This window comes from Onychomys torridus, chromosome 1 (assembly GCF_903995425.1).
Source record: "Onychomys torridus chromosome 1, mOncTor1.1, whole genome shotgun sequence".
Classification (NCBI taxonomy): domain Eukaryota; kingdom Metazoa; phylum Chordata; class Mammalia; order Rodentia; family Cricetidae; genus Onychomys; species Onychomys torridus.
In genome coordinates, this window is record NC_050443.1 from 52,623,076 (window position 1) to 52,642,803 (window position 19,728).

General features: G+C 37.4%; 1 protein-coding gene across 3 annotated transcripts in view; it reads right to left on the reverse strand.

Moving 5' to 3' along the window:
- The window catches only part of Mctp2 (multiple C2 and transmembrane domain containing 2), a 240,556-nt gene that overhangs the window by 86,499 nt on the left and 134,329 nt on the right, over positions 1 to 19,728 (reverse strand). The gene's annotated exons all lie outside the window — the stretch shown is intronic.

A 19,728-nucleotide genomic window follows, 5' to 3' on the forward strand; every position in this document is an offset into this window, starting at 1 on the left:
TATAAAATCATTCTCAAAAATGATTATGAAGCTACCAGTGGTTCACTGGCCCCCACAAAATTCAAATTAATTAAATCAAAACCTAGCTGAATTTGAAGTCAAGATCCCAAATCACTCAAGATATCCAAAGTGCCTACACATCCACATCTTTGACAGTACCAAGTCCCCCTGGCTTCCATCCAGCCCTTTTCAGCACTTCCTCTCACTGTGCTACCTGCCTGCAGTTCCCAGCAAACATGACATCTCAGTAAACAGCACCTCCCATGGCATTTCAGAAAGTCTTTGGCTCCCTTGAAAGCATGCTAACTATAGAATTCCTTGTTCTGTCTTCAGATTGAGACATGCTTTTCCTACTCAGCCATGGTGGATGTTGATGAAACTTCTGGCATTTAGGAAACATAGTCCACTCTAAAGGGCCTCAGCACAACCTGGGCTTATCAAGTCTTCTAGTTCTGACAGTAATGCTCGATAATCCAAACAACTTGAAAAAACTGGAAGGCTGGAAATCGGAGCCATATTTTAAATGACTATTGCTGTCACTACAATCATTGACACAAGTGTTCTTATAAACACTGGTGGAAATGAGTTGAGTAAGTCACCGTGGGGAAAGAGCAATTCCACTTTACAAGGGAGAGGTCATCTTCCTTCCCGAAGCACCCCACCTCTCAGATTGAATAGCTTTCATACAGAAGGATGGCTTTCCTGGTCAGCGGCTGACAGGAAGGGGGTGCCCCCATAAAGTCCCAGCTTCCTTCCTCAACGGTGTCCAAACAGGATTCGGAGCTTCCGCTCTGGCATAGAGTCTCACTTAATAAATTCCCGGTGTTAAAGTTGAAAGACATAAATACAAAAGCCGCATGTCAATTTGCCAAGCTGAGGTACTGCCAGCTTCGTTTTGTTTCAGCCCTCAGTTCTTGTAATGTTATCTTAAAATTTCCATGATTTCTTAAGGGCGAGGGAAGGTCAGTGGGAGAACAAGAAGTATCTACATAAAAATATTTCATAGAAGAGGGAGGTTTTCTTTTTTTTTTTTTTTTAAATTCGGTAAATGATGATTTCCTGTTACTCAGTGTCCCTAGCATTGTGTCAGCAAAATTCCAAAGCCACATAGGAACATTAAAGGTGTCACCAAAGCCAGAAATACAACAAAATATAGTCATGTTTACTACTTTAATAGCAAATTAAGTTGGAACATAAAAATTTTAAGTTTGATGACTACACAAATAAAAACCCATTTCCTTTCAAGGATATATACATATCACAATTCTTCTCCTGAATTAGAAATTAAGTAGGAATTGGCACACCTCTCCCTTCACGTTTTTCATTGAAACTTTATATTTACAGCAATAGCCTTATAAAGTATTTAATTTTTGTTGTTAAGACTATATGAAATCTATAACTTCATTTTGTAGCTACCAATATGATTTGGTAATATTATTTTACATATGTCTCTTCTTTACTGCTATGTAATACTCAAAATGAAAATCAACTACAGTGATTTAAACATGTGGTATCACAGTAAATACTGACACTAAAACAGAATAGAACATTCTGAAAAATATTTTCCAGTTCTATTATGGAACTGAACTGTCAACACTTGGATAAAGGATTAAAAAGTCAATCTGAAATTTTATTTGCATCTCCCCAACTCCCACATGATGTTAGATGAATGCTATCCATGTACATTACACATTTAAGGCTATACTCATGCTTTATAGTACTTTATATTGAGAAATAGAATATTATTTCTAATATTAAAATTTTAACAATTTTATTCAATTGGAAAATTAATACAGTCAAAAGAAGATTTAGAGGTGAGACTCTGTGAATTTTTGTCTCTAGGTATGAGATAGCTGAAACCCAACATAAAGTTTGAAGCCCATGTCACCCCAGACAAAAGGAAGCAACAGTTTTTTAATTCATGACAGAAAGAGGTGGGTCCCCGTGTTCATTTGGAGAGTCTGTGATAACCTCTGGGAAGACTGAGTTTCCATCAAACTAAGGTTCTTAGGTGAAAATACCAGATAATACATTGAACTTCACTTCTGTAAGATAAAATCTCGAAATTGATTTACTACATATTTTTTTGTACTCAACATTATAGGCAACAAGGACAATATTAGACCATAATTCAAAGCATCTTCACAGGGCAGTGTAACACATATATAATCTAATTAGGAATATACATTTCATAACTGGGAACAGTGCTTCCATAACTATGAATAGTATCTTCTGGAATTATTAGAAATTCCGCCATAGTTTAAAATAGTACTTACCATAACTAGGAAAAATACCTTTCATAATTAGGAACAGTACCTTCCATATATAAGGGAAGTACTACCATAACTAGCAATAGCAACTTTCACAATTTAAAAATGGGCATTTCTTTCCACTTCAGATTTCTTTTCAGTTCAGTATAAGATATAAACCATCTGTTTGGAGCATGGGAAAAGGTAACTCTGGTAATTATCCCAAGATTTTTAAAGAGCCAGGAAGTCTCTTACTAAATAATAATTTGAGACTTGGGATCAAAGAAAAAATATTATGAAAAGTTATGTTGTAAAACCAATCTTTAGCCACAGTGAAGGAATGAATGACCTTCAGGTCCTCACTTCCACTCGGAAATGTGGCTATGCACAGACTCTCTGACAGGAGAAGTCACTGCCTGTGGCTATGCACCCTCCGCTGAACCCACACGGCTCCAAGCAATAGTTTCAATGCTAGCATCACCCAGGTGGTACTGGTTAATCTTGGTGGGCCCCAATCAAAAGGAACAGAAACAGATATGAGAGATACATTTTTGCAGAGGAATGAAGAAATGGTAGGAAGTTGGCAGGGAGATGGGAGCAGTGAGTGTGGTATACGTACATAAATAATCAATCCATGTGAGTGTATTTAATGAGTAATAGGGATTTATTATGCTATAAATTGAGGAAATACACTCACAAATACAGAATGGAGTAGACCACTGAAGTCATCCTCTGATCTGACTGGGAGCAAATCCACCTCACAGGCAGGAGCAGAGAGAAGGGGCATGTGACCCTTCTCCCTCTCCTTTTAAGAGGACACGTACAACAGCAGGAAGCACCACCTCCTTCAGGTTCTATAGCCCAAGGTCATGGGCAGAGCAAATACTACTGTGGTGTGTGTATGTGTATGTGTGTGTGTGTGTGTGTGTGTGTGTGTGTGTGTGTGTACATAATTTTATATTTATATATGTAAAACTGAAAACAAATTAAACTTTAAAATTACCATGTTAAGAAAATCATAGTAATCCTTAAACTAACATTTTCTACATAAAAGAGAATTACCTCTGCTTATTCTCAAGCCTTGTAAATATGAGAAGCTTTTAAAAGTTGATAATAAACTTTTGAGTCAGAGAAATACTCTGTTCATTATTTTTAAAAACATAACCTGACTGTAACATACTGTAGCACATGAGGACACACAGAAAAAAAATCCCAATTGCATTTTTCCAAACAAGAATTATCTTTATTGTGATTCGCCATAAAACTCTTGGATGTTACCAACATTAATCAGGATCAATATGAAGAAATAAAACCATGGGAGAGCTTAAGGAGAAAAGCTATGCATTTAAGATCAAAATCCCAAGTAAAAACTCTTATTGATTCCATCACTGTTTGACCTTCAAAGTAGAAAAGGCAGAACAAAAGGCAGATATAGACCAGTTTCCTGTATCAAATACTATTCTCCACTCTAGATGAAGACAAACACGAAGAAGAAGAAGAAGAAGAAGAAGAAGAAGAAGAAGAAGAAGAAGAAGAAGAAGAAGAAGAAGAAGAAGAAGAGGAAGAAGAAGAGGAAGAAGAAGAGGAAGAAGAAGAGGAAGAGGAAGAAGAAGAGGAAGAAGAAGAAGAAGAAGAAGAAGAAGAAGAAGAAGAAGAAGAAGAAGAAGAAGAAGAAGAAGAAGAAGAAGAAGAAGAAGAAGGAGAAAAGACTGTGGCCACGGCAGAGCATTGTACAGCAGCTGAGCCCAGCTGAGGCACAAGCTAAATAATGACTAATAAAACATGACAAGGAGAGACACATGACTTGGCAAGAGGACAATTAGTAATTAGTACACTTTATCTGATGGCGTTTCACATTCTTCATGCAGCTTAGAATCAAGGTATGGGTCCAATGATTTGAGTTACAAATAGCAGAAGAAGTTAAGATTTCCAGGAGTCTCTGTTTAGTCCTGCAGAGAGATCAGCTACCAGGAAGAAGCTGAAGGAGCCTAGACCCCCCTCATTGCCCCTTGTCACAACAATTACATCTCCTCTCCAAGGAAGTCAAGTCTTGCACCAGAAGCAAACCCAGAACTAAACTTGAGAAAGGACATGAAGCCTGGTATACTTAGGGCTTCTCACAAATACTGTTCCTAAAATATGAGCTATTTCCACACAGACTTCACAGAGGATTCTAAAAGTTATGGGAAAATTTACACACAAAAAGAATAAGAAAAATGCATCTATAGTTTGTAATGTAAAGTGTTATTTCTGTTGCTTATATAAATAGGGTAGTTTATTCATCTTAATGAGTTTCTAAACAGTTAAATACCCACTCTGAGCTTTAGGTGGATTTACACTTACATTATCAAATGTATATTTATGGACCATGGGTCTGGATAATTTTGGTGTAATCTTTCTTATTTATGATTTCTTTATACTAAACTTTCAATTAAAAAATTAAAACAGGATAGGGAATATCTAAGGTAGACTCTAGAGGTAGATAAACTGAGTTCATAATTGTGACTTTGCTTAAGGCTGGCTAGATAACCTCATTTAAATTACCTGGATCCTCTGTCCTTGTTTCTTAATTCTTAAGATGTAAATAATAATGCAACTTACTCCGAGGTGAAATACATTAACAATAGTCAGTCACAGAGGGGAGTACATAGGAATTGTTAAATAGATAGCATATGTTGAATTTTATCTATCTCTGATTTACTTAATTTTATGCACAGAAATTATGCATGTATACATATGCATAGATATATGTGCTAATATATTAGTAATAGCAGGGTCTCATATACTGTGGACTTGTGCTATATCCCGAATCCCCCTCAGTTCTTTTTTCTTTGACATATTGAAATAGGGTCTTCCTAAACTGCTTAGTTTGGCACTTAGCTAATCCTGTAGCCAAGGAAGGGCTTGAATTTTGCCATTCTCATGCCTCAGCCTCCCAAGTAGCTGAGGGTACAGGCCTGTAACACCAACCCTGGCTTAAAGTATATTCTTTTTGATTATATCTGATGAATTACGTGTCATCATTCTTTAAATTCCCCATTCTCCAGCTGTTATAGGCTGTGACGAGTGTTGATAGATAGCAGTGTTTACCATGCATTCATTTCTCAAGCTATAGCCCCTTGGTATAGTTGCTGAGTCATGGGAGGTGGCTAATTTTAGGGTTTAAACAAGGCTTGCCACATTGGTTTCTCGAAATTCTTAAGTGATTTACATTCCCAGTGAAGAAGGTTGTCTTTTTCCTACAATTTCTTTAGTCCTGAGCATTTTACCTTGGAGAAATAAAAAGGTCTCTGGTTCATATGCACTTTTTTTTTTGTTTTGTTTTGTTTTGAAAACAGGGTTTCTCTATGTAACAGCCATAACTGTCCTGGAACTAGCTATGTAGACCAGGCTGGCCTCGAACTCACAGAGATCTGCCTCCCAAGCTCTGGGACTAAAGGGATGCAACACCACTGCTTAGCCTCATCTTCACTTTTGAAAACAATGAGACTACTTTATGAAAGCAGACAGTTTCCCATTTCTGATATTCTGTGCTATGTGACTATACCAAACTACTTTATTTGTATGAGCCCTAGCTGCCTCTTTAAAATGGATACCTAGATTACAAATGTACAAGGTGAGTATATATGACATTCTGAACCATTTTTATCCAAGTCACTATTTCCAAAATTATTTTAAGGCATCCCTTTTCTCCATTCGATAATGAAAACTCTTAACCAGATTTGTCAATCCTGTTGCTTAAATTAATCATTTAAACTGCTAAAACACGGTAAAGGAAAATGACAGTTTAGTTCACTGTGTGCAAAAACTAATTGTTCCATTTTCACAAGTTCACTTATCCTCACAATATACATGCAAGAATTAGCTTCATATCAGCAATAAGGAATTGAAGACAGAGAAGTCAAGTAACTTGCAAAATCTCACCTATGTTACATGAGAAGCCAGTGGTTCAGTCCTTGATCTGCCAACTTGTTCTACATTCTTAACTACCAAGACCATAATTCGATAGACCATTTCTGTGCTATGAGGATTTCGCTTTTGAGTTAACTTTTCTGCCAGGTTCACTTGCCTTAGTCTCAATAATTAAAGAAAATACATGCTGGCCACAAACATTTGTTTATAGGCTATTATTCTGTTTTTGTTTGTTTTGTTTTGTTTTTGAAATATTCCACCTTTTTGTCTTTCAATTTAACATGGTAATTGTTGCTGACATCTGAGGATCTTAGGAATTTTCTCTTACTGCTTCATTTCCATTTGCACATTTAGGACTTCCTTTTAATATCATAAGTTCCTTAACAATTTTTATTGAATTTGTCAATTTGATAAATATATTCAGTGTATTCTGGTTATACCAACCTTGTCCTTCCTTACTTTAATCTTATCCTTTTCCTCCAGCCTTCCACTAAATACCTTTCCCACATATGAAAGTGGTTTGGGTTTGGTTTTGAAACTCACTGAGTTTCATAAGGATCACATTTAACCACAGGTTTGGAAATATCCATTGAAGCATGGTAGGCTTGTCAGTGGGTATAACCAAACACAATTGCAGCCCATCTCAGAATCTACTGGTATCTAATAATTAAGCATGGAGGGGTAGGAATACATGGGCCCTTCCCAGATCCCTAATTGACTATTGACAGATCTAGTCGTCTTGTCCAGGCCAATGTAGCTGCGTGAGATTATGATTACATCATCTAAGTCACATCTAGAAGTCAGTATTTCACTGTCCTTCTTCCTGTCCTCTGGCTCTCACATTCTTTCTGCTCCCACTTCTGCAGCATCCACTCAGCTTTAATGGAGGTGGCACAAATTACCTATTTAGGTCTGTATACCCAGCCACCACTTATTCTCAGAACTTTGAGCAGCCAGCACCTCTGCACTTTCCATATTTCATTGCAAAGAGAAGCTTCTCTTATTATTAAGACCAGAAGTAGCATTTTCCTACGGATTTTAATATAATCTGAAGTTATCTTGATCCCACCAGCTATGGGACTGTGAGTTATGAAATGGGCCTTAAGTACAATGGGAGAATAGTTGGTTACCACCATAATGGTCATGCCACTATTGCAACAGTGAGCACATCTTGCTTGACAGATTGATATTATTGTCCACAGTGCTCACAACTGTGTAACACTATTGGTCCGCAGCAGACTACATGATGCTTTCTAGATCATGAAGGCTCTGGAGCATGGTAACAGCCTCCAGCTCAGTTCCTACTTGATACATCTTGCAAGGGAAGTGTGTGTGTGGTCTTCAGCAATAAGGTCTGATCAACTAGTTCTGATGTTAACCAAGAGGAAATAAAAAGAGGTTGCATTCTTATAAATATTCAGTGTTTAATTCATCTTGAAATTGTTATTGAGCTTAGTGGAATATTTTACCCTAACTCCCTAAGCAGCTGATTTTCAAAAAACCACTTACCAAGTCTTATATCCTTTACACAGTGACTTCATGCTTCAGATTTCATGTTAAATGATCCCTAATTAGTGTTCTATCAAGTCCTTCACTAAAGTTCTAGAATATCTTTACAAAGATCTTAGACATAATATCTTGTTTATTTTATGTTAGTCTTTGGTGTTTTCAATTTTCTAATTAATATAGCTATTGCTATTACTTTCTTAATATATATCTTACTGATCTTTTATATTGTTACTTACTAACTATTTATGTTTACAGATATCTGAAATTATGTGATAACATGTTTAAAATGTGATTTCTTAGTTAAGATGTACATAATGGCTTTTTTCCCATATAATTTTGGATTGGCTGTAGCTGATAGAAAAGATTTATGTTCTCACTAGTTAATTTATAAACTTCAGCCTGTTGAAGTCCCTTAACAATACTGTAGGGAAGGCCCTATTACTACTTTCATTTTGAAAGTGGAAGGCATAGATGGAATATTATGGTATTATATCCATGTTTCTGAGGCTTTGGGCAGACACTGGGACTCATGCTAAGGTAGTATCCTTCGCTTACTTAGATATGGAGTGTCCCTACAAAAGGCTCATGATGTAAAGTACTTGTTTCCCAGATGGTTGAACTATAGTGTGAGATTCTGAATTTCACAATCTAACCGGCAGAAGTAGACAATAGGGAACATCTTTCCTCTGGCTGCTGCCTCCTCCTCCTTTTCCTTCCCGTTTGTGTCTTCCTTCCTTCCTCCTCTTCCATTCCACAGGGAGACATGGTGAAGAAGCTCCTACCACCACTATGTATCCCTACCATCATTCTGTTTTATTTAAGAGTGCCTGGGGCCAAGAGACTATGGACTGAAACCTTCAAACCACTAGCTAAAATAACTACTTTTTCCTTTCTTCATCTATGTCACATATTTTAGTCACAGTAACAAAGAGGTAACTAATATGATTGCTAAATGATCGGACTATTTTGTCCACAATCGAGAATGGGAGTAGACTTTTTTCAAGCACCCCTTCCACATCTAGTGATACTGCTGTGGAACATTCTACCTTTAATATGTCATTATTATCAATTACACAGCATGCTTCCTAATGTGTTGAGCCTTTCTGATACACAAGAAGAACATAATTTTCTTTTTTCTTAATATTTTTCTTGCTATGACTTATTAATTCTGATCACAAGGAAAAATTTAATACACTTTCCAATACAATTTCCAAAGAAATTTTCATGCTCTTAATGCATTTAAATGGAATTAGCATTACTCATCTCCTTAGGACTCAAGGAAAACAACTTCAGTAAACAATTGATACACTATTTTCTTCACAACAAGAGAAGAAAACACATAGAGAAAAGGTTAGAATTATTTGAAAACTTTTCCAAACTTTCCATAACCAATCATTTTCACTAAGTGGCATATTTACTATCTGATATCCAAATTCCTCTAATTATACTTTGAAAAATCATTTTCTTTGCTCCTTTAGCAATGCATTATCCCAAGTGTGGAACTGTTATCCTTACAGTTCCTTTGGAGAGAGTAAACATCTTCATAGCATTCAGGTCATCTCACATCTTCTTCGAGAGCCAGCCCTACTCTGTTGGTCCCTCACCGAGAACTGGTGCTGGTGTTCACAATTACATCTTGTTTACTGTTTCTTAGTCTCACTGCGATTCTTTTTTTTTTTTTTTTTTTTTTAGTGCTATAAATGGCTTGTCAATTTCACAAGTATTTTTGAAGAGTGTCTGGTGCCTGGACTTATCATATCCATAGCACCACTGTTTGCATATACTCTTTCTCATTTTGTGTTTATTTCCTTTTGCCTCACTGCTGGTAGATAACTCACAGCTTTGCACATGCCAGGCAAGTATTCTGTCACTGTGCTACACTGCTCAACCTACTTCGAGGGTGGTGTCTCTATCAATTCCTTTCCAGTTTTCTTAGTCTTATTTAGTTTTATTGAGTTTTCTAAATAATATGCAACCTTTAGGTTGAGTTACTAAACCAATCAAGTTAAAATTATACTTCTGGGCTTTGTGTATAGGTTTATGTAGTATTGTTGCAAGTTTTAAGCTCCCTCTAACTGCACTCTTGGAATGTGCATTAACTAATTCAGAGGGTTGTTTTTTTTTTGTGGTGTTTTTTCCCCTTTTGGAGCCAAGTAGTTGTGATAGTTCTTTCTTTCTTCTTTGCTAACATATAAAAAGGAGATTTTGGTTCTCTGACCTTGTGCAATTTCTGCCTTTTTGAACTCTACTGAGGTATCCTGAACAAGTCAACAGTATTTGAACATGTTCAGTGGGCATTGAAGCCCGATGTTTTTCCAATTTTGAAAACTGGACATAGACACCTATCACATGGATTTTTAAAAACTATCTAAAGTTTGAGAATTACACCTTTAATGTGTCTAAAAGTTATCTGGTAATCAGCTCATAGATGAAAAGATTCCAGATGTTGCTGCTCAAAAGCAGCATGCAGGGTGCCTGCTACTAACAGGATTACAGGATTGAATCTTCAGGAAGCCACTGAGCATGGTTTTGATTCTGTTTGTGTTCAGAGCTTCCATGTTTATTCTGCTTCAATGTTCAGTGCTGACAATGATGGAACATGAAATTCCCACTAAGCTGTAGTCCTAATCCATGATATATTTTTAAATAGTTAATGCTGGATAGATGATATATATTTTTATTCTAATCTTGCAATTTTAAAATTATTTTCTTTCCAAAATAAAATCTGAAATCTTCCCACACACAGAGCTGTGTTTTTTATAATCTGAGTGATAATTCATCTAGTTTTGAACTCTTACAACAATACATTATACATCATCTATAGGACATGTAAGTTATTTACATCTATACATTATATGTTCCTGCTTTATATCACCATGTTTGAGATGTCTCAAAACAGGAGCAAGTAAGATTTTACTTTGACTTAATGTATAAGAGATGTACTATTTAACAGAAAAGTTCAATGTATTCATGATCTGCCATTCTGTGTGATGTGCTCAACCTTGTACTTACCCAGCTTCTTGTTTTGGGAGATTGGGAAAAGCCCACCAGGCATTCTCACTTCCTCAGCCTGACTGGCTTGACCCAGTGCACTCACAGGCCATGCTGCATATGGTTCATGAAAACCTCCAGAATGTTAACAGTGCCTTGGTCCTGAGCAGAGCAGAGCTAATTGACTTTTCACCTTATTTCAATTAATGTGTATGCTTGGAGAAGTGGGTAAAAATAATGGAATGTTTGTGCTAAAAGATGACTATTTGAGAAGCTGGAGAGATGAGTTAGTGGTTGAGACCATGCATTGTTCCTTGAAAAGATACAAGTTTGGTTCCCAGAATTAAGGTGGCCCACATTTATGTTTAGCTCTAGCTCTAGGGAGATCCTACACCTTTGGTACCTGGATACTTGAACCCATATACACATACTCTGCCCTGATATGCACACATACATATGAAAATAACCTCTATCACCCTACATTGGGATTTAAGTCTTCTTTATATCCAATAATCTTCCAGGTGAGGCATCCTCTTCTCCATTTTATTTACCTTCTACCCCAAGACTGAACATGTTGGTTGGTGGACCAAATCTACACTCCAAAGCCAAGTCCTGGCAACATGCCATTTCCAATTTTTATATTGATCATAAACTTGTTCATGCAATCTTAATTTTTACTATTATTTACGTTAGTGGCCAAAAACTCCATCTTAATCTTAAAACAAACAAACACACACAAAAAAAACCCCATGATTGTCCATGTCTCTTATTTCATGCAGCTCCATTACAAAGGCTTGCAGAAACAATATTTAATTGAAAATGCAAATGAAAATTAGTATGGTACTTATTTGGTATAATTATAGAAAAGTTTGTCTCATTAAACCTATTTAAGAGAAACTGTTAGGAATACAGCTCCTCACAGCACACATACATGTTCCACCAAAATACTGCACCTCTATAAGACAGAATGGAAGCCATATTTCTAGTCATAGGTTGCTTTGACCTTAAGGATTGCACTTGCATAAGAAGATGAGTCAAATTTGTTCCAAAATGTATTTCATTGAGCTAAGATAGTGGAGTTATTTTCATTTGGGTTTATTAGAAAATAATGAAAGTATACCTTTCATTATTAGAAAATAATAAAGGAGTCAATATGTAATTAACAAACTTGGGCACCCCTGTGGTCAGTGCATAATGATTAGATTTGTAATAGCCTCTTGGTGGGTTTTTCCTTTTATGAATATGTAGTGACCTTCCCAGGCTCTTCTGATTAGTTCTGTTTGAAGTCTGTTTTGTCAAATACTACGATGGCTGTGCCTGATTGCTTCCGCACAGATTGAGCAACTAAAGCAATTTATACTCTTCTTAAATTGGCCCATTAGATGATTTTACAGAGCAACTACATTTGAAGAAGAAAGTCTAGGCTAGAGAAGAGGCTGCCCTGGTTTTGAGAGCACTGAGTCCACTTAAATGGAAGATATAAATAGTAAGTAAACCTCATTACTAGATTTAGAACTGAAAAGTGCTTACTGTCATCCATTGCGTTACTATGGTATGATGAGAGGATTAGAAAGGAAAAAGAAAAGGACCCAGTATTAGATGTCAAATTACGATGCATTCTAACAATTATTTGGAGTGATCTTGGTTGTATTTGAGTAAAGGATTTTACATATCTATGTGTCCATTTTATTAACTACTATGCCTTTTTATTGAAAACATTTTTTTCAAACAATGTATTTGGTAATGTTTTTTCCTCCTCCAATTCCTCCTAGATACTCTACACCTTCCCACCCACCTATCTGCATGTTACTTCTCTCTTTCTTTCAAAAAACAAACAACAGGCCAGGTGGTGGTGGCACATGCCTTTAATCCCAGCACACAGGAGGCAGAGGCAGGTGGATCTCTGTGAGTTCAAGGCCAGCCTGGGCTACAAAGTGAGTTCAAGGAATGGTGCCAAAGCTACACAGAGAAATCCTGTCTCAAAAAACAAAACAAACTAACAACACCCCCAAAATAAAAAACACAAAAAGGCCACATAAACACACACACACACAAAAAAAAATATCAAATAAAAACAAAAATCAAAATAAACCAAAGACCAATAAGACAAAAACAGGACAAAAAATGTAAAATGAAATAAAACTACCAAAACATTGAGTTGTTCTGTGTTAGCTCACTACTCCTGAGACCGGGGCCTGCCCTAGACTATGGTTATCACCTGGTGATAACCATTGGACAAAACTGATTTCACCTTTGTCAGCAGGTATCAACTAACTGCAAACTGCTTCTTGGTTAGGGGTGGGATCCTCTGCCCCCTTCTCCTCCTCATGCTGGGCTTGAACTTGTGTAGAGCTTATGCATGTTGCCACAGTTATGTGAGTTCATATGTGCATCAGTCACATTGTACCTGAAAGACACTGTCTTCTTGTTGTTACCCATTACATCTTGCTCCTACAATCTTACTGCCTCCCTGAGGAAATGGGTTCGGTGAAAAAAAAAAAAAAAAAGTCCCATTTAGGAGTGTGTACTCCAAAGTCTCTCACTCTTGGCACGTTTTCCAGTTACATGTCTTTGTGTTAATTCTCATCTACTGCAAAAAGATCTCTGATGTGGGTTGAGTGAGGTATTGATCTATAGGTACAGATATATCTCATTAGGAGTAATTTTATTCCTATGTTCCTTTAGCAGAATAATAGTAGGTTTTTCCCTAGGCTCTTAAGGGCCCCAAGACCTAGCTAGACTCAGGTTCTTAGCTACTCTAGCAGTGTTGGTTATGGGTTCCATCTCATGGAGTGGATCTTAAATCTAATCAGAAAGTGGTTAGTTATTCCTGTAACGTTTTTGCCACTATTACACCAGTGTATCTTCCAGGCAGGTAATTGCTGTAGGTCACAGAGTTTGTATTCGGGTGATATTGATGATTAACTTTCTCCTTCAGTGTCTTTCAGAAAATCTTTCAGTACTGTGAACACTAGTCATTAGGGGTGAAACTTCTAGTTAACCACCAGCTTGACATCTCAGTTTTCAGTGATATAAATAAGTGTTGTCTTAAGCAATAGGACATTACCATCAGGTTGTGGAGAGTAATCAATAGCCTGGGTTGTTTGGAGGTTTCCATAGGGTTCCATTGACCAACAACTGAGAAAGATGTAAGCCATTCTTGTCAGTGGAGATTTTACTTGGTGGCAAAAGACGTCTATTTGGAGCATTTTCTCCCCTATGGTTAGACTCCTTTCATATCAGTTTATATTTTAGGAAGATTCTATATCAGGTTTCCATATGGTTTTTCAAATGGCATTTGGTATCAGTTGTTCCTCCCTATATCTGCTCCCTTACCCTTCTCTCCAAACCTCCTCTCTACTTTACCCTCCTATGCTAGTTTCTCCTCTCTCTGTCCATAGCAATGTATCTATTTCTCCATTCTTGGGAGAGCATCTCCTCCCCACAGTCCCATACAAAGTACCTAACCTCTATGGTTATTCAGATTGTAGCACACATGTCAAAAGCTTGAAAGCCAAGATACATGTATAAGTGAATACACATTTGTCTTATGTGGCTTGGGTTAAATCATCCATAATGATTTTTTCTAGTTCCATCCATTTACCTGTGAATTTCACCATTCACAACAGCTGTATAAAATTTCCCATTGTCTAAATATACATTTTTCCTTAACCTTTTGGACATCCAGGTTTTTCCAATTTCTGGCTATTATTAGTAGAAGAACAGCAATGAACATGATTGAGTGTCCCTAAAGTACAATGTAGAGATGTTTGGGTATCTGCCTAAGAGTGGTATGACTGGATCTTGAAGTAGATCTATTCCCAGCTTCCTGAGGAACTGCCACATTGATCTCCATAGTGGCAGTACAAGTTTGAACTCCCATCAGCCATGGATGAGTGTTCTATATGCCGCCATTCAGTTTGAACAGAACCATTTGTTGGAGATGCTGTCTTTTCTCAAGTGTTTTTTTGGGGTTTCTTTGTAAAAAGTCAGGTATCTATACTGTATGGACTCATATCTATATCGCCAGTTTAATTATGCTTATAAGTGTGTTTGTTGTGCCAATACCATGCTGTTTTTATTACTATAACTCTATAGTACAATTTGAAATAAAGGATAGCAATACCTCCAGCAGTCTTTTTATCATTGAGGATTGTTTGAGCTATCCTGTTTGTGAGCATGTGTTTCTATATAAAGTCAAAGATTGATTTTTCAACTTCTATGAAGAATTGTGCTAAAATTTTGATGGAGATTGTATTGAATCTGTAGATTTCCTTTGGTAGGATGGCTCTTTGACACTGTTACTCTTATCAATCCATGAGCAGGGCAACATCTATCTTCTGGTGTAATTTTCATTTTCTTTTTTCAATGTCTTAAAGTTTTTAATTATACAAGTCTTTCCCTTGCTTGGTTAGAGTTGTTTTAAGGTTTTTGAGATACATATCAGTTGAGACTTGACTTGTGTCCTAGTCTGTGGCTCCAAGAAGAAATTATATTACTTAGTGTTTGAGTGGAATGTGCTGTTCATGTCTGCTAGGTCCATTGGCTTTATGAAATTATTTAACTCTGGCATTTCTCTGCTTAATTTTCTCTGGATTATCTGTCTATCAGTAAAAGTAGGGTATTAAAGTAAGTCACCCACCATCGTTGTGTGAGGGTCAATATGAAATTTTAGCTGTAGTCGTGTTTCTTTTATGAACTTGAATAGCCTATGTTTCATGCATAAATGCTTAGACTTATAACATCCTCCTCATGTATTTTCTCTTTTATGAGTGTTTAGTGTCCTTCCCTAGCTCTTTTGATTAGTTTTGGCTTGAAGTCTATTTTGTCATATATTAGGATGGCTATACTTGCTTTCTTCCTGGACCCATTTGCTCGGAATATCTTTTCCTCACCCTTTACCCTGAGGTGATATCTATCCTTGATGGTGGTGTGTGTTTCTTGGATGGAGCAAAAGGATGGATTCTATTTTCTAATGTTAGTCTTTGTCTTTTTATTGAGGGAATTGAGACCATTAACATTGAGAGTTTTCAATGAGCTATTTTTATTGATTCCAGTTAATTTATTGTTACGTTGTGGGGTTTTCCCACTCTTTTGATTTGCTGTCATGGGTTTATTTATACCTTGTGTCTTCTTGAGTATAGTTAATCTATTGAGACTCAAGTTTTCCTACTAGAGCCTTCTATAGAGCTGGATTGGTAGATAGAAATTGCTTAAATTTGGTTTTATCATGACATTTTTTTTCACTTTTTTTTCCCTCCATCTGAATGTGATCGATGGTTTTTCTGGGTACCACAGTCTGGGCTGGCATCTGTGGTCTCTCAGTTTGTAGAAAGTCTGTCCAGGCACTTCTGTATTTCAGGGTTTCATTATTCTAGTGTGCTGCCTTTGTATGTTACTTGGTCTTTCTACCCTGTATCATTCATTATCCTTTATATGTTCTGTACTTTTAATGCTTTGATTATTGAGTTTCATGAGTAATTTCACTTCTGTATATTTGGTGTTCTGTGTTGTTCTTTGTACCATCATAGGCATCTCCTTTATATTGAGAAATTTTCTTCTGTGATTTGTTAAAAATATCTCCTATGCCTTTGACCTGGGTTTCATCTTCTTCCCCTATCCCTGTTATTCATAGGTTCAGTATATATTGCACAATGGATCAGAGCCTCTGGATATATTGTGTCTAGATTTTTTTTTTTAGTTTAATATTTTTTGACTGAAATTTTTTCTTCTGGGTCTTATAATCTGTTAGTAAGGCTTACCTCTGAGGTTTTTGTCTGACATCCTAAATTTTTCATTTCCAGTTTATTTCTGTTTGAGTTTTCTTTAGTGATTCTATTTCTACTTTCATGTCTTCAAGGGATTTCATTATTTCATTTAACTATTTCTATTTTCATGGTCATCAATAGGGCATTTATTCATATCTTTTTTGAGATTCTTCAACATATTTATCAGTTCTGTTTTTAAGGTCTTGCCTCATGCTTCAACTAAATTGCATTTCTCAGGGCCTATTCCAGTGGAGCTGCTGGCTTCTGGAAGAGGCATATTGTCTCAGGTGTTCACGCTTGTGTTTTTGCACTGGTATCTAACTATCTGGATTTTTGATGTTTGAGATATATCTTGGTGTGGCTATCTGCTCTTGTCTTTGTTGGGTATGTGTTCCATTCTTTGGATGCCATTGCCTACTCTGGATCCCAGCCCACTAGGGTAGCTGTGGGATCCCTGGTAGAAGGCGCTTTTGTAGGTCAGCAGATGATACAAAGGGATGCAGATGGCCTAGGAGGAAAGGCTGAGAGGAGCTGCAGGAAGGATCTATGAGGACCAGGGTCCTTGTTAACAGGCAGAGTACCCAGAGAGTATAGTTAGGATAGGAGGAGGGCTTCCTGCAGGCTGGCTGCTACAGGATCAAGAGTAAGTCTGCAGAGACTGGAGTGGGAAACTGGAGGGAGAGTTACAATCCCCTACTGGTCCCAGCCAGTGGCCACTGGCAGTGGGTCAGGGGTGTCCCTGGTAAAAAGTGTTTCTGTTGGATCAGCAGCTGAAACAAAGGGATGGAGGAGACAGCCTAGAAAGGAGGCCCTATGATTTTTGTGTTTTGTTTTTAATTGAAGAGAAATTAAGCATATGTGAGTATGGCTCATTGACCTTGGATCTTTTATTCACATACATATTGAATATATATACACATACCTTGAGCAATTCACTAGCACCAATGAATATTGTAATTTTAATGTTGTTTGACTTTATGTGTATGGGTAATTTGCCTGTATTATGTCTACACATCACATGTAAACCTGGTGCTCACAGAGGCCAGAAGAGAATATCAGATTCCCCAGGAATGGGGTTACAGCTGGTTGTGAACCACTCTGTGGGTGTTGGGGATTGAACTGTGGTTCTTGGAAAGGAGAGTACTCTGAACCATTGACCCACCTCACAGGCCTCAATGTTTGAATTTTTAAATGACCCACTTGCCAGGTAGTACTTTCACCCTGATTGAAAAGCTATAGTGAACATGGGAGGAACAAGAATGGTTATGTTGAAATTATATTTTAATTTCAAAAAGGAAAACACAAAGGGAAAAAAATTAAAGCTATAGATGAGTTAGCCTGGCTTTTTATTCAACAGTTTTATGCACCTTAACAACAGGCTTCAGTACATTAATAGTGAGTGAAATGAGAAGTTAAGGTACATTCTCTACCTTGGACTTGGGTATTTTAAGTGCACTGTGCCTTCCTTACCTCGCTGTGCTGAGCAGTTTTATGTCAACTTGACACAAGCTAGAACCATTTGGGAAAAAGGGAGTCTTAGTTGATAAAAATGCTCCCCACCAGACTGGCTTGTGGGCAGGCCAGCAGTGCATTGTCTTAATTAGTGACTGACGTGGGCTGGTCCAGATCAAGGTGGGTAGTGCCATCACTGGGATGGTGTTCACGGGTGCTATAAGAAAATAGGCTGAGCAAGCCATGAGGAGCAAGCCAGTAAGATGTACTGCTCCAGTTCCTAACTCCAGCTTCCTGTCCTGTTTGAGTTCCTTCCCTGACTTGCCTCAGTGATGGGCTGTGATGTGGAACCATAAACTGAAATAAATCCTTTTCTCCCCAAGTTTCTTTTGCTCATGGTGTTTTATCATCATACCATTAGAATCCTTAAGTACGACACCACCAAATGGTGAGTGGAACTTTAGTTTGTGCCTTAGGTAAAGAGAAGACAATTTTATCCCCAGTCAATTATGAATATGTTGTTGGTTAAAAACTGTTTAAATATAAATTTTGATATTTTTATCATATGAAGCATTGAACCTAGGACCTCCTCCATGCTGGGCAAGTGTTCCACCACTGAGTTCTATCCCCAGTCCTCCTTTTATGCTGAGTTAAGATCTCCATACATTGCCCAAACTGGCAATGACTCACTATGCATCCTGGGCAGGCCTTGAACTTGTGAGTCCCCTGCCTCAGCGTAAGACTCTGGGATTATGGACCTGTGCTACCAGACTAAGCTAAACTAATGCATCACTGAATAAAGTTTTAATTATCTTGTAAAGTAATTAGTAAGTACCGCAGATTCCCCTTTCTTAATTCTTTCACATAAATGAAAAAAAATAAAATAAAATAAAAGCAGGAATCAACCCTTTTCCTAAGAAATATAAAAAAATAAATCTCAAGCATTTTCTCTGATGCTTAATTCTTGGATATTCAACCAATCTTCTGGAATATCCTCACACTGTGGTCCTAGTGGAGTACTGTAGAGTCACTACTGCTATTCCCAACCCATCCTGGATCCCTGCTAACAGACAGATCCAATGCCTGTCTACCCTCGCCACTCCCATCCTGAGACCAAGGCACCCAGCCTCTCCTTGTTCCCGCCATGTGACCATTCTCCTGCACCTCTCTCAGCTTTGCCCTCTGCTTTAGAGGACTTTTCCACCCATCCACAGTCATGATCGCTACTCCTTCCTGAGCCAATTCAAACCACTGTTTCCTATGCTGTCTCAAACTCTCACAACATCTTGTTCCTTTGGTGTGGCATTTGTGACTTTTCATTTTCTGTGCCGACTGTATAGATGTCTCCCAAGAATTCCTACACTTCCCCTACCATGCCTCTCTGGCCAACCCTAACTGGACATATCACAGTTGTGCAAACACATCCCTAGCCTTCTTTATGGTTTGATGCGGGATAGATATTCACTATGGCTGTGTAAGAAACTCGGCGAGTCAGACTCCAACATGAGGCTGTCTACATTAAAAACTTGCTTACTCACCAGCTACACTACAGGGTCCCTTCTGTACCCTTGTTTCCTAATTTGTAAATTTCCAAAATTAAATGTGAAAGACTAAGTTATTAGAAAATGAATGATTTAGCATATTAACTACACTAAACTTGTCAGGTATACATCCCTCAAGAGATACAAACAAAAGAAGAAAAACGTACACCTGAATGGTCCTATCTTTAAACAACCCACCCCAAGTACAGCTCTGTATTATTTGATAATGGAACAATAAATTAAATAATTATTGGATTATAATTTTCCGTCATGATGAGAGTCATGACATTTAGAAATCACATTTAT